At 35.0% G+C, this 17,011-nt stretch overlaps 1 long non-coding RNA gene across 1 annotated transcript in view; it reads left to right on the top strand.

The window, feature by feature from the left end:
- The first annotated feature begins 5,667 nt into the window (after positions 1–5,667).
- The window catches only part of LOC138915634 (uncharacterized), a 42,082-nt gene continuing 30,738 nt past the window's right edge, over positions 5,668–17,011 (top strand). Inside the window, exons 1-3 of the long non-coding RNA XR_011421729.1 lie at positions 5,668–5,837; positions 14,420–14,842; positions 16,323–16,415. This is a non-coding gene — a long non-coding RNA (uncharacterized lncRNA). The remainder of the gene's footprint in view (positions 5,838–14,419; positions 14,843–16,322; positions 16,416–17,011) is intronic.

Genomic DNA, 17,011 nt, shown 5'->3' with positions numbered 1-17,011 from the left:
GAATATTTGGTATTTTTTCCTACAAATTTATTGCTTGCATCTAGATATTGCGAAAGAATGCGGTGGAAAGATGAGAGTATTCACATGAAACACTCATCCAACGGTTAAAGCATAAGATGTGAAATTAGTGGTTGAGACAATTCATTCAAATTCAGAAATTTATTGAGAGCTAATTGCATTCCAGGCTCTGTGCATTCACAACTGCACTTGAAGAACTCACAGTCTAGACTGGGAGAAAGATATCTAAACTAAATATTTCAATATTTCTCACTAATATTTGTATCAGAATAAAAGGGAGGTAAACCTAATCCAATCTTCAGAGTTCTAAGGAGTCATTTAAAAAGAAATGATACCCAAACCAAATCCTTACAGATGAATAGATGTTAGACTGGTCCAGGACATTTGATAGTCTTAGAAGAAGGGATGGAAGAAGGGACTGTGGTTAGAAGTTACAGCATGAAAAAAGTCATGGGTCTTGAACCAGTTTTGATCATTTTATTTCCTGTCTAATTCCTCAAATGGCTCACTCTTTCCAGAACTAACGTTCATACCAATCTTCCTCTATTTTTTAGTATGTGGGCCACCAGAACAGCACAGCCACTAATGGAGTGGTCTAGGTCTGTGCCCAGGAGCTGAACCTGGATCGTCAAAGTGGAATGCACTGAACTTAATTAACCACTAGAGCACCAGGGCCGGCCCAATGGCTGACTCTTCACATGACAAAGTTAAGTTCGACTTAGTTCAGCATCTAGCGTCCTATAGCGTCCTATAATTTTGGGTCACAGCTCATTTTTCTAAATTTATCTCACTGTTCTTTTTCTACAAAGATATGTATAATCAAATTTACTTCTGCTTACGAGCCTTGCCCTATCTTGGCCTTTGAGACTTTGCTTATTAGTAAAAGAATAAGGAAGAATTTGTCTTCAATATTACATGTCTCATTTCTACTAATCCTTAACATAACACATAATCTTTGGTGAGTCCCCAAAAAGCCTTGTAAGCCCAGTCTACTGTTTTTCTGTTATTTATAAATCTTACTCTGGCTGGATTGCCTGGCTTAACAACTGCCTCTACCTTTAAGTAATTGTGTGACCGCAGCTAAATTACTTGACCTCTATGATCTCAGGTTACTGATTTATACAATAGAGATATTAAAAGTCTCTATCTCAAAGAGATTTTTGGTGGTGCATATTATTACGCTTATTTTGAAAGTTAAATATATTAATAAACATTGAATAAAGTACATAGAAATTGCTATGAACTTGTGTTGCCATAATTTTTCCTACAGCTCTTAGATCGTGACTTCCACATATTAGGAAATTAAAGTTTGACAGGTTATGTGTGCTAGATCAAGTTAGGTAGCTGATTTAGGAAGACTGGATAGTGCATGAAGTCAGATAAACGCAAGGTTCATATCCAAACTTGATCATTAACTGATTGTGTGACCTTGAGTGTTTCACTAAACCTCAATGACTCAGTCTTCTTATCTATAAAATGAGTACAATACAACTTTCCTAAAATGAAAATTAAATGAAGTTTTAAATCTAATAAATCAATTAAGTGAAAATTAAATGAATAATTCATCAAATTAAATGAATTTTTATAGTGCATGAGACATCATGACTCACAAATAATGGGCACATAATAAATAACTTTATCATTGTCATTATGTTTTATTTAATTGTATCACTAATAATGGTAGTAATAATCATAATTAAGTGATATACACCCTAGAAGACAATGTGTGTGTAGGGTTATAAGATACCTTTGTAGTCTTACACTTTAGGGTTTGAACCCCAGCTTTAAGAGCAGAGCTTTGAAAGTTATTTTACCTCTCTGAATATCAGTTTTCTCTTTTTTGACAGGTAGAAAATAATATCTACCTCCCAGCGTTTTTTGAGGATGAAATAAGATAGTCTTTATAAATATCTTAATACCTAAGAGGAAATCAATAAACTTTGTATAATGAATATCATGGTCCTAGAAAGAGAAGCAAAATGATCTGATTTCTATTTCCAAATCTACTACTCTACCAGTTGGGTGATTTTAAGAAAATCATTTAATTTCCTTGTTTAAAATATAAGTGAATTAAACTAAGTTATCCCAACATTTTGTGGTAGATATGGTGGATTGGTGCTCAATATTCATTCTACCATTCTTGTAGTGCACATTTCCCATACTCCAGGTTAGGATTGAATTTACTCAACTGTGACAACTGTGAAAATATAGAATAGAAGAGAAGAGAAAAGATTAGAGTACAGTATAGTAGAACAGAAAATATTAGGGTGCATCTCACCTAGTTAGAGCTAGTATTGTTTTAGTACCTGTGTGTGCATCTATGCTTGTTTGTGTACGTATATATATCTGCGTGGATATATGGGGATTTTGATGTAAAGTGTGTTTATTACAGCCAAATATGTCCGAACAACAGCCTTTTACTATGGCTTCCATTACCATAGGTAATGGAAAGCTAAATACTAAATTTTACCGGACTACCCCATGGCTGCAATTCTAGATGTATTTCAGATTCAACCAGTCAGATGCTGATGAATGAATTGGACAATATAAATAACTCAAAGGCTTTGATGTTGTTCACAATGCATATGCTTTGTGCTGGCAAGCAGGGATGGACAGACATTGGGTTTTTCTATAGAAGTTTTGAATCATAACCATCTTAAGTGCCAAAAAGCAAGACATGCTCTACTCATTTGGTGATGGTACTTAAAAATAAATAGGACATGGCTCTTGATCCTGGTCATCAGCTTATGGTAAGAAGTTGTGAGACAGCCTTCTGAATTACAGTTGAGGTGGTACGTTCCTGAGTTGAAAGTCCCAGAGGCATATTCCTGATTCCCTACTTCTTGAGTGTCACAGAGTTACCATTTTCCTTGGCAAGTACATTCTAAAGCGTTATTTTAGAAGCGTTTCTGGAAGCAAAGCATAGAACAGATCCTGAAGCCCTTTCAAAATTTTGTATGCAAACATTTCCTTTCAGCTTAAACTCCTTTCAGCTTAAAATAGGTAAAATGTTTTAGGTTATTTGCAACAGAATCTTGTGGTAATAGTGATGGTGCTGGCAGTGGTTTTGATAATGATTGATCTTCTATGCTATATGATCTTCTATCCAACGTAAGTGGAGATATCTAGGTCTTGAAGAGGAAGATCAAAGCTGCTACTTATCACAAGAACAAAACATTGTTAGATCCTTGTATCAGGGAATGTTCTGAACATAGTGATTAGCCTGCTTTGTTGCAAGGACATTTTTAATTAAATGAAGGAGTGCTAAGTGCAGTAGAAAAGAGATTTTGTTTGGATAACTTTTCTTTTGAATAAGCATATAAGAAAGGAGCGTCACATGGGTCTAATAAAGGAGATTCATGCAGGTTATTCATATTCTTCCTTGGAGCTTTCATGGTTTACAAATTGCTTCAGCTGTAAAAGGCAGCATTTTGAAATAAAGTCATAGGTCTAGCATATTTTCTATTATGTCTTTGCACTTGTATAAATTAAAGCTGCCAAAATGTCTTTCATTTATTTTAAATTTAAGTTTGGTCAAAAAATGGACTCTAGCTGCAATTTTTTAAAGTTCTGTATCAAATAATATTTTCCAGTAAAATTACTATAAACTCTAAAATTTTATTATAAGAAGTGCCAGTTTAGTTCATGAAAACCCATAGAAGCACAATAATGTGAATTTCTTCAGTGAATTAGATTCAATCTATGGCAGCTAAAAGTGCGCAAAAAAAAGGAGTGCTCAGGGAGTGCATTTATTCTGGAAAAGCCAACACTTTGCTCCTATAACTATGTTGCTACAAAAAAAATAACTTCTAGGGGGCTGACCCCGTGGCTGAGTGGTTAAGTTTGCGTGCTCCACTACAGGCGGCCCAGTGTTTCGTTGGTTCGAATCCTGGTGCAGACATGGCACTGCTCATCAAACCACACTGGGGCAGCGTCCCACATGCCACAACTAGAAGGACCCACAATGAAGAATATACAACTATGTACCGGGGAGCTTTGGGGAGAAAAAGAAAAAAAATAAAATCTTAAAAAAATAAAAAATGTTAAAAAAATAAAAAGAAATAACTTCTGGGGATTTTGCTAAATTACTTGACTTTTTCCTAATTATTGCTGTGGCTGAGAAAACTGAGGACAGGTGGATGCTGAAAAGTAAAGCAACTTAGACCATAGTAAAATTGATAAAACTTATAGTATGGTTTCAACTGGCTAGAGAACAGAACCCATTTAAAGGTTAGGTCTTCTAGTTTGAATTCAAAATTTCCTTTCTAAATAAATATCTTTACTTATTTAAATATTTAAAAATCAGTCTATGAGTTCTCAAAAATAAACAAGAAATCTATAGTTACAATTTTAATGTGAAATACAAAAACAGAAAAATATGGGAGCAGGAGATTTAAATGATGTGTAACGTTTTTTGGCATAAGATTCTTCTCATAATCTTCAAAATGGGTGTTTAAAACAGAGTGTTCATTTAAATGGATGATGTTCCCTTGTTTAAGTGTCAATAAAATTAGTTTCACTTTTAGGAGCAGGAGACATGTTAACACAAATAGAGAAAGTTGGTGAATAGTACATTAACCTTATTTATAACTGGATCAACTGTCTTGTTTAAATATTAACTTCACAGTCAATGTTATTATTTTTCTGTGTGAATCTAACATTTGTTTTGCATCCATGCTTTTTCTAGATATTGTAAATGTGGTTGCTACTCTGACATGGCTTACTACCATATAATTTATTTAATGGGGCAGAGCCTTTCTTATGCCATTCTTAGTGCCTGAGCTTAATCGGTGATAGATAATGTGTTCAGCTGAATAATGGATTTGTGGTTTGGTAAATATTCAGCTTTATTACATTTTCACTTTTAATTTCTTTTAACTTTTTAATATTTTCATCAACATTCTTATTCTCTTACATTCTATTTTTTTTAGAATACCTCATCATTCCTTCACCCACTGCTCAATCTTTTTATTAGCTCAAAGTTTACTGAGCAACTTTGATGAACCATGTTTAATATGGTGCCCATATAAATAAGACAAGGTTCTGTCTAAAAGCACACAGTGGCATAAACATTTATTTTAAAAGATGAAAGCACGAGTACACAGTTCAGATCACGTAAGTGTGGGAACTGAGGTCAGATACTGTACCCATGCTGGGGTGAGTGGGGATTCAGGAATTTCTTCCTCATGGAGCTGGTGTTCAAACTGAGTTTTAGAAAATAAACAAAAGAGGATCAGGTTATGAAATCTCCATCTTCAGTGGTCGCCACTCATAGACATCTTTTGTGGCTCTCCTCAAATTAATTGAGTCCTTTTCAGATTGTTTACAATGAAATTCCTTCATGGTATTTGTCTGCTCCTTTCTTATGGCACTTGTCATTTATTTATATTTATTACTATAATATTATAAATTTCCCTTCCAGAGAGCTACTCATATTATTATTTTCTGCAGCACCCTGAAGTACTTTTCATGATACATTCTGAATAGTTCCATGTGTCCTTTTGTCACAGTAGAGCAATCAAGCACTCTTGGGTACAGTGCATTATCATTCTCTCACATGCAGTAGCCCTTCTTGCATGAGGCTTATGTATCCGTTTGCTGTGGAAGTCGGATGCACCCAGATGACTTGCTTTGGCCAATAAAATTTGAATGGAAATATTCAGAAGGAAGTATTAAGAACCCAAATGTGGTTCATCGTGTTGCCTTTTACTCTGTGTGAAAGGCAGAATAATGTCCCCGAAGATATCCATGCCTGCTTCCCAGAATTGGTGAATGTGTTATCTTACATGGTAAAAGGGACTTTGCAGATGTGATTAGAGGTAAGTACCCTCACACAGTGAGATTATCCTGATGATGAGATTATCCTGGAGAATATAATCATATGACTCCTTACAGGCAGGGAACACTTACTGACTGTGCCCAGAAGGAAATGTGACAATAAGTGAATAAGAGAGAGAACAGTGTGAGAAGGACTAGACCCACCATTGCTGGCTTTGAAGATGTAGGAAGAGGGACGAGAGCCAAGGAATGTGTGTTAGTGTCCTAGAGCTGCTGTAACAAATCACCATAAAGTTGGTGGCTTAAAATAATAGCAACTTGGAGTTGGCCAGTGGTGTAGTGATTAAGTTCATGCACTCTGCTTCGGCAGCCTTGTGTTCACCAGTTCTGATCCCAGGCACAGACCTAGGCACGGCTTATCAAGCCATGTATCAAGCCACACTTTGGCATGCATCCCACATATAAAGTAGAAGAAGATGGACACAGCTGTTGGCTCAGGGCCAATCGAGGAAGATTGCCGGTGGGTGCTAGCTCAGGGCTAATCTTCCTAAAAAATGAAATAAAATAAATAATAATAATAGCAACTTATTCTCTTACAGTTCTAGAGGCCAGAAGTCCAAAAATCAAGGTGTGAGCAGGGCCACACTCCTGCTGAAGACTCTATGGGACATTCAATCCCTTGCCTTTTCTAGCATCTTGTGGTTGCCAGGTTCCTTGGCTTGTTATGGCATCACTTCAATGTGTACCTCCATCTTTACATCACCTTCTCTTTTATAAGTCTATTAAATCTACACTGCTTCATTCTTATAAGGGCATCTGTTATTAGACTTAGGGCCCACCCGGGTACTCCAGGACAAGTTGCTTCTCTCAAAACCCTCAACTTAATCACAGTTTTTGCTGTATGACATAATAGTTACTCTTTTACCATATAAATTAATATGCACAGGTCTGGGAATTAGAACATGGACGTTTGTTTTTGAGGGACATCATTCAGCCCGCTACAGTGGGTGACTTCAAGAAGTTTGAAAAGGCAGGAAAATGGATTCTCCTGTAGAGTCTACAGAAGGAATGTAGCCCTGCCAACACCTTGATCTTAGCCTGCTGAGACCCATGTTTGACTCCTGACCTACGGAAGTGTAAGATAATAGATTTATGTTGTTTTAAGTCGCTAAGTTTGTGGTAATTTGTTTCAATAGAAAATTAGGACACTGTGCCAAGACAATTGGCAGTGTTTTAACTGGAGGCTGTTCTGTTGGCCTGAGTGGGTAGCAGAGACTGCGGAGCAGATGGTGGATAGTGTCCACAGTTGATGGACACGTGAAATGAGCAATCAACGCTTGTGATAAACTACTGAATTTTGAGGTATTTTGTAACAGCAGGGTGACCCAGCCTCTTCTGGATGATAAACATCTCTTTTGTTTTTAGACTTTATGATGTTGGAAAGTAAACAAAGCAAAACAAACAAACAAAAGAAAAGATAGATTTGAAAACAGGTAGTCATAATTTTTAAAACAGCTCTCCTACTTGTTGTAAGACATTAGACTGTGTCTTAGTCATTTTTACCTTTTCCTTTTTTGTAAAAAGGGGAATGAAAATAACTGAATTTTCAGTTATGTTTATGCCTAACATTTTTGCAGAACTATTATTATGCTTAAATAGGCACGTTAATAATTATTATTCCTTTGGAATGTTGAATTAATCTTATGCTTTTATTTTTTTTGAAATTAGTATTGTCTACTTTCTTCTATTTTACTCTTATGGTCCTTGACATTAGTATCTTCTGGTCCACAGTGGCTTGTCAGTTTGCACTTTGGCTGCATATAAAGAAGATTCTGCACAGAATAAAGTAGTTCCTAATGGTCTGCATTTTTCCTTGGTTACACAATCTTCTCCTTGGAGTAGCGCCAAAGGAACAGCATGATTATAGGTGTTTGCTTCTGTTTCAAATACCTGTTAAGATATCCTTATTGGGCTTTTATCAAATAACATGGGTTCTTGAGTTCACTAATATCTTTTTGTATTTATAACCCACGGAATTACTTTTCCTTTTGATTACAAACCGTAGTGACACTTCTCAACACAAGATAACCTATATGCGATAACATATTATAATTGGCCTTTCACACTTGCAAGATTATTGACCAGGGCCATGCCTTAGAACCCAGTATGAAATTTTTATCATTCCAAAAAATATACATTATCAAGGATGCAATAAAAATATCACAACATGGAAAATGCAATATCCTCTCTATAAAAAGATTGTACTGCATTCTTCTCTTTACAGATACTTTACATATGCTCATATGAAAAAGAAACAAATTAAATGTATCAATTTCTCTAGCTTCCATAAATATTTAAATAGAACTGTTTATATCAAAGATATTTGCTATTTTAGGTGATCCTGATTTTTTTAACCTGTAGTTTGGATTAACAATTTTAGTTTAAAAGTATATCCATTTTTCTAAAGTTTTAATGCTAGGGTCACATTTCTGAAGCATTCATCGTTTTGTTTTTAATGAATATTTTATTTATTTATTTACTATTTTAATGAGGAAGATTGGCCCTGAGCTAACATCTGTTCCAGTCTTCCTCTATTTTGTATGTGGGATGCTGCCAGAACATGGCTTGATGAGCGGTGTTTAGGTCAATGCCCAGGATCTGAACCTCTGAAACCTGGGCTACCGAATTGGAAGGTGCAGACTTAAACACTACACCACCAGGTCAGCCTCTTTAATGAATGTTTTGGTTCTATTTGTGGATATTTTTGTATATGTACTTATGTATACTTGAATTTATATAAAAATGAAGAATGCTATTACTCTAACTCTTTTAAAAATCTAAATTCAATTTCATTGCATAATATATACTCAGAAGCATATGGGCTGTTATTTGGTGTTTACTTGTTTTGGTTTCTTACTGATAAACATTGATATTGATAGTTTATAACCACCAAAACCAGTAATTGGAAGAAATAGAAAAGGCCTCTGAGCAAACTTAATACATGTTATTAGAAATAGAATTCTCATAAAAAGTAACACCAGAAATAGCCTGAATGTATAATGAAAAGTGGTATTACTGATAAAGGGAAAATATCATTTACTTGGTTTCAGCAAAGTTAAAAAATGTCCTTCTTAGTGAATATGAAATCTATTCCTCTACACACCTCTCATGGAGTTTTCTAATGGGAAAATAGTGACTTGGAATGAAGTCTTATTGAAATAAATTCAATTCTGTATGCACCTAGAGGAAGTAAATATAAACTGAAACATGATGAATTAGTTAATTTTAAGAGAAAATTTATGAACAAGTGGTTGTATTAAATTTGAATTGATTGTTAATACCAAGATAACAATCAGGATAATTTAATAATACATCAGTAAGTTACTCTTTGTAGCATTCAGGTACCTACATTCTTCTAGTCATGATTTTTGCCTGTGTGTTCTATTTAACAAGGATGAAGTGGAATTGAATGAATATCTAAGAGATGATTGAACATTCTTTGGTAGCTGCCAAGTCTCAGTAAACTGAATCATATAGCTACTATGTACCCTCTGAAAACATTAGACTTTATCAGCTACCTGTTCTATGAAAAAGTAAAAAAGCTCAAAAACCTGATCACTTACATTTTTACCATTAATAGAGAAGGAAAACATATAGGGATACCCTCATTATGTGTATTATTCATAGTTTTTAAAAATTTTTTCACTCTAGAAACAGTTTACATTTTCCACAAACAGCAATTACTTGCTTTTGCACCTAAATCTCCGTAAGCAAGTTCATTTTAGGGTTCTTTTATAAGCAGGAGTAGGAAAGATTTCTGTTAGAATGCTAAAAGAGTGTTCTTGGGCTGGTTGTGGATTGGGAGAATAATTGACCGAGAAGCGGATTTTTAAAAAATGTACAAGTTCTACTCCTGATATGAAAACATTTTCGACTCACATAATGACTTAAATGGTGAAAGTCTCACTGGAGTTAACAATTGCTTTGCAATTGGAATGTTTATTCCATTAATATATAATCTAATTACTAACATGTTGGTATTGATGGCCACATTTTCAGTGTGTGCTTTCTGTCAGTATTCTGTTCTTTTCCTCCCTTTTTGTGCACTGGAAAGGGGGATCATAATCTTACCACCTCCAATGAAGTTGTGCTTCCAATAAACCAACAGAAAATAGAATAATCAAACAATCACTGGCAACCTAAGAGGGAACACTTTCATTTCTTTTTTTAAAGTAATTTTATTGGTATTATAATGGTTTATAACATTGTATAATTTCAGGCGTACGTTACTGTTTATCAGTTCCTGAATACACTTCATCGTGCTCACCCCTGGTAGTCTAATTTTTATCCATCACCAACATATGTGTCCCTTTATCCCTTTCACCCACCCCCCAACCCCCTTCCCCTCTGGTAACCACTAATCTGTTCTCTTTATCCATGTATTTGTTATCTTCTACAAATGAATGAAATGAGGGTATGATGTTAAATGAAATAAACCAGAGAAAGACAAATACTGCACTTTCATTTCAATACCAACCTCTCTGCCTCACCAAAAAGATAGCAGTGCAAGGAAATGAGATCTCTTCCTCACAAGTGGGTGAATGTATTATTGTCTTTCACTTCCAATCTACCCCAATACATATTCTGAGTTGCTAGAATCAAAACTTTGGTTGGCACTGGGGTTCGTTGGGAGGGGAGAGGGCTTTCAGATTTAATATGAGATAATGTTGAAATGAATAGAACTGACTGTTAAATCAAATGAAAATGTCTTTTTAAACATTTTATTGTGAAAATTTCTATTAGTACGTATATAATTTGAGAGCAGTATAATAAAACCACATGCCCTCACAACTCATCTTCAAAAATTATCAACATGTGGATAACCTTTGTTTGATGTATAAGCCCTGACCTCCCAATTTTTTTCTGTTGCTAAATATTTTAACACAATTCTAGAACTTCAACTTGATCCACAAATACTGTAGGTTATATCTCTAAGAAATAACACTTTTTAAAAACTGTAACAATAATACCATGATCATGTCTAAAAATTAAATAATAATTCCTTGACATTATCTAATATCCAGTTCATCTTCACATTTCCTCAACTGAATTATAAATATCTTTTTGTAGAGAGTTTGTTTGAATCAGGATAAAAATAAGGTCACTATGCTGCATTTGGTCTGTATGTCTCTCAAACCTCTGTTAAACTATACAGTTCCAGATGTCTCCTATTTTTTTTCTATTTATGTGTTAAGGAAACTGGGTCCTTGTTCTGTGGAATTTAGCACATTTTTAATATGGATGATTGTCCCCTGTGGAGTCTTTCAATAGGTTCCCCTATCCCCTATTGCAAGGTGGTAGTTAGCTCTAGAGGGTTAGCAAAAATCTTCCTAGGGTGTGCTGTGTTCCTCTCATGACATCATACCAGGAGTCCTAGAATTTCTAATAATGTTTAATTGATCATATGATCTGATTCCGGGTATGACAAGATAGCTTGCAACAGATCAAGATTCCACCTGAGAGCTCTTAGAAAATCTGGATGATTTCCAAAAATCTGTTTAAATGTTTCTAAGATCTTTTGAGATCTCCTGAAATAACCAAGAACAGGGAGATAAGGTTGTGAAAATGGGGTCACTGAGGAGAGATGAGTTAGCAATCTGCAACTACTTTTGCCTTGAAGCCATTTTCCAATTTAGGGCAGAGGAAAGAAAGGCCAGTTTTCTCCTAAGTAAATGTACTTTTGGAGGTGATGCATTTGTTTATTACCTTGTTTGGAGTGATGATATCATGGTTGTATGCGTATGTCTAAAGTCATCAAAAGGTATACATTAAACATGTACAATTTTCGGTATATTAACTTTACCTCAATAAAGTTGAAAAAAACCACATTCTATTCTACTTTTACCAAAAAAGTAAGAAATAAAGAAATCTGTCAAATTCTGAAGTTGTGTAATATATCAGGCTAAGAAACAAAGTATTAAACCTTTTAAACTCAGAGAACAATTTCTGCAGCATTGCTGTAATAAAAAACATGAATCAGACTTCAGGACCTACCTTGGAGAAGGACAGTTCTGTATCTTGTGATGTCATTTGGAAGTTCAGGTGAATTTCACACTAGTTGCAGGGAAGCACCAGAATAGACAGAAAGTTACCACTTTTGCAACACATCCCTGATTCATCTCAGTGCATTACTGGATCAGGTAATCCATTTCCACCATGTCTGACTACTAAAGTGAAGGGTGAACTTTCCTGGAAGAAGATAACATCATATTAATGTTGCTTATACAAATAGCTGGCATTGAGTCTGTAACTAGACACATAAATAATATGAACTGTGTTACAATACAAAAAAGCATGAAAAGAAAGAAAACAGAAATAGCCCCAGACTAATTCAGATAGAGTGTTACTGATAAGACTGTAAGTAACTGTTATTAACATGTACAAAATTAGACAGATGGAGAAAATATATGGAAAGATGATTGAATTCACCAGACATTAGACTTTGTAAAATTTCCAAATGAAAATTCTAGAATTTAAATATACATTAACTGAAATTATGAATTCAGTAAGTGAATTTAACAGTTGATTGGACATAAGAGAATAGAGCATTTGGCAAGTATTTCCATTTAAATCATGGAAAAATTAATAGGAAATAAAGATGTTATCATAAAAATGAACCTGAAAGGATGCAATGCTAGCTGACATGCACCAAGAGAAATAGTAGAGGCAGTGCATCTACATTTAGTGACTAATTGTGACTTTGATTAGGCCTAAATACTTTGAGGAATATTTGATCCTAGGCTGAGGGAAGGGAAAAGAGAAATATACAAATTATGGGCAGGAGATTAAAATATAGATAGATTTCCTAAATAAGTTAGTACAGACAGTCCCCGACTTATGATGGTTTGACTTAGGGTTTTTTGACTTTACAATGATGTGAAAGCAACACACATTTAGTAGAAACCATACTTTGAATATTGATCTTTTTCTTGGCTACTGATATGTGGTACAACACTCCCTCTGATACTGGCCAGTGGCAGTGAGCCGCAGCTCCCAGTCAGCCATGTGATCACGAGGGTAAACAATGATATATTTACAGCCATTCTGTGCCCATACAACCATTCTGGTTTCACTTTCAGTACACTATTCAATAAATTATATGAGAGTGAGGCTGGCCCCATGGCATAGTGGTTAAGTTGGGTGTGCTCCCACTGCACTTTGAAGGCCGAGCTTTACGGGTTTGGATGCTAGGCATGGACCTACACCATTCATCAGCCATGTTGTTGCAGAGACCCACCTATAACATGGAGAAAGACTGGCACAGATGTTAGCTTAGGTCTAATCTTCCTCAGCAAAAAATAAATACATAAATTAAATGAGATATTTAACACTTTATTGTAAGATAGGTTTTGTGTTAGATTATTTTGCCTAACGATAGGCTAATGTGAGTGTTCTGAGCACATTTAAGGTAGGTTAGGCTAAGCTATGGTGTTCAACATGTTAGGTGTATTAAATTTTCAATTTACAATGGTTTTATCAGGACTTAAGTCGAGGAAGACCTATTTTTATTTAGATAACTTTGATTTGTTCTTTTGATATATTTTCTATTTCTTTGGAGAGCATATAATTCAACTACATAATAAAGCAGAAGTATGTTGCCCCTGATGAATGTAGACAATTTAATCATGAAGTAGCTATCAACCACCTGCCAACTTCAAAAGCTTAGTTTCAGAATCCCACCAAGATGCTGCCACTCAGACAAAAAGAAAAAACTAAATTTTAAGGTTTGAAGTATTCTTTCTAAGATTATGTGTATAACCTAATAAACAGGAGTAAGATACAACATTAAGACTTTCCTAATATTTTCCTTTTTTTCCAGAAACACATTTATTATACTATAGAAAATACTTTTCGCACAACCTATCAGCTCTTGATGGGAATACACTAAATATTCTAAATCTGTGACAATGAGAATTAGGAACAACAGGAAACATTAAAAGTTATTGGTATTCAGACACTTTCCTTTTAGACATTATTCATCACTGGTACATCATAATATTGCATTGTGTCTCTCAAACGAATACTATTTTGAGAAAGCAGAAGTTATTCTTATTTTGCTAACAATTAATTGCACTGCACTTGGTAAGTCATACACCAAGTTCTCAGTGTCCTCCACTGTAAAGTAGGATTAGTATGGAAATTAAATTACATATGAAAAGCTCCAAGGACAGTGCCTAATGCATTGAGTTGTAGATATGGTTTAATTACCTTGTTGTCAATCAAAACCCAGAGCATTTCAATAAATTGGCTTAAATGGAAGAGTTTTAGTGATGGGATTTTTCTTAGAATTTAGGTCACTGGCTGTAATTTCCCTTCTCTTTGACCATAATTTCTGTGCTGGTTACAAGACAACTGAAAGAGGAGAAGGCTAGAGACAGGTGTCAGTAAGGGAAAATTTAAAAAAAAGAATGTAAACTTGGATTATCTACAAAACTGGAAACCACCATCTGAATAACTGAGAATAGAGTAGAGTACAGGTAATGAAAGATCACAGCAAATGGCAAGGACTGGTTGTGAAATATGAATATTATTCATGGAAAATAATAAAATTTGTTTCCATTAGTTGTACAGATTTTACAGCACACTCAAGTACTGACTTCTGTAGCTAGAGAAGACCTGTGTGTTCCAAGAAGTCTTGTTGTCATCAAAATCATGTGAAAGCAGTCGTCTTCTGGATTACCCTGGTTAAAGCATCAGCATACTGGTCCCTTGCAGCTTCACAGCACCAGCAGGACCCAGAACCTCTCTCCAGGAACCTGCTCACCAAGTCCAGACTTTGACAGACTTGTTCCACAAACGCTAGAATCTACCCAGCCCGAGAGGCTATTGCTAATCCCGTTAGGATTTCTGGGATGTTTGTATGTTTACCAAAGTTTCTGGGTCTACAGAACGTATGGACACATTGTGCACAGCCAGATTCACTGGAAAGGTCCACAATATAAGACGTTAAATTTGTCTTCTGGATGTGGAAAATAGGAGATCAAGGGTGAGTTTTCAGAGAGTTTTGTTTTTTTCCCTCTAATAATGCATGCTAAAGCCAGATTGCAGTGTGTAAAATGTCCTGTAGGAACTTAACCAAAGTTGGCTAACAAGGTGCCACCTGGAAAGAGCCAACTTAGAAAGATTAAATGATGAATGTAAGAACAAGGAAAAGCCTGTAAGGAGACAAGAAAACCCATAAATGATATTCTTGAAGTATAATTTCATAAATTCTTGAACTAAAGCATGCCTTAGTATTCTAGATCTTCTTGCAAATCTACTCATTTTTTAAAAGGGGTTACTTCTCCCATGCTTATGAGAACAAAAAGTAAAATATTCATTTGTATTTTATAACATTATTAGTGCATTACATTTTTGCAGTTGACTAAATTGTAAATGTACACTAATGTGAGTGAAAATCCAACATTTTCTAATAATATCCTTGCTTTGAGTTTAGTTATCAGATAAAAACTTGCAGAGAGTATTTGCTAAAAGATTACCTTAATGGGAAACATACCAGATACATTTCTTTTCAAAGTTTTTAAGTTTTAGAATTCCTCAATTTTTGAAGAAGAAATTTATCATATCAATAATAGCATCATAGCCTGTGTTTCCATTTATTTGGGCTATTTATAAAAGTGTGTTTATTGAGAAGAATATTTTCCTTTGCTTATAAGCATACTCTTCCCTATTTTACAGCTAATCAATTCTCTAGTTAATTTAATTCAAAGACATAAAATAACTTTATCAAAGTCTAAGTATTCAAATTTGTGTCAGTTAAGAAGGAACTCATTGAACATACATAATGAATTTCCTGACATCTAAAATTATTACTTGAGAATCTTCAACCAGAGCTCCATAAACAATGTTCAACTAGAAATTAGTCAGTAACAAGTTGATTTAACATTTTTTGCAAACTCTGGACTAGATATTATGTTGAGTTACATAGAGGTGGCATGTGTGATCCTACATTGCCATTTTCGTATTTTATGAGAGGTCGCAGTCCTAACACACCCATGTAAACACCCAAACCACAAATTCAACAACAACTACAAAAATCAAGTAATAAAAAGGTCAGTGAGAGATGAATCAATAGAATTTGTATAACAGGGAGCCTGAAAAATTGAATTTTAGATATGTTTTTAGAATAAAATATTTTCTTTTAAAAGTTAGCAAGTTGCTTCTAGAGAAACAAGGCATTCGCTAACCTTGACAAAGGCCATCTTCCTCTAAAATCCTGGCTCTAAATGCTTTTGGAAAATGGTAAGAATATTTTCATAGGTGCTAATACTCCTTTAGTGAGAAACGGGATCAAGATCCTTATTCATTCTGCTGCAGTTTCACTTTTAGAAGGACTTTCACAGATTTGTGTAGCCCTGACTGAAGTCATCTGACACCAGAGTGTATATTTATCCTAAAAGAGAAACTCACTTCTAAAGTTTTTTTCTTTCTCTTTTTCTTTTTTAAAATAACAAAAACAAAAACAGGTTTCATGGGTTGGTTAAGTGTTGCTCACCGGGTGTTGTGCATGGCTGCCTCAGGAACTCCTGACTGGCCACTCTGGGCCCATTGGGCGTCAGGTAGGGGATGATCCTGTATATGTGTGTTTATATGGGGGATATGTGTTAAAGAGAGAAAGCTGAATCACAAAAGAACGGTATTATTGTAAATTTAGGTCAGTTTTGACCCAGACAACATCATACACTCTAGAATAGTAAAGTTCTGCAGAATCATGAGGAATCAAATGTTGTTTTGGCTCCTTCAATGGAGGGAGCAGCAAAACAAGAAGAGAGCAGATTTTCAGTATTTCCAGGTGTTAGTTTATCCCAGACCCACCTCCAGTATCTGCAGTGAAAATAGTGGGGCAGAATATCCTGGAACCTCAGCCCCAGTAGGAGTTGTGTCATATTTTAGCCTCAGGGGTAGGCCTAAGTTCTTGCTCCAAGGACCATCTACAAGAAACTAATCTTGGGATTGGATTGTTTTCCAATCTTTGTATTATGTCACAGAAGGGCTCTGGGAAAGCAGTGTTGAATCAAGGAAATGCAACCTTATTTTTTTCTCAATCTGGTGGGATCCCACATATTCCTTACACACGTGAACCAATGTATGCTACAGGTATTAAAATTAAGTCACTTAGAGTAATTGGCATAAGATGGAATTAACTTGAAAATCA

This window comes from Equus caballus, chromosome 9 (assembly GCF_041296265.1).
Source record: "Equus caballus isolate H_3958 breed thoroughbred chromosome 9, TB-T2T, whole genome shotgun sequence".
Classification (NCBI taxonomy): domain Eukaryota; kingdom Metazoa; phylum Chordata; class Mammalia; order Perissodactyla; family Equidae; genus Equus; species Equus caballus.
The sequence above is the reverse complement of the archived record's forward strand: the minus strand, read 5'-3'. Positions and strand labels throughout refer to the sequence as shown.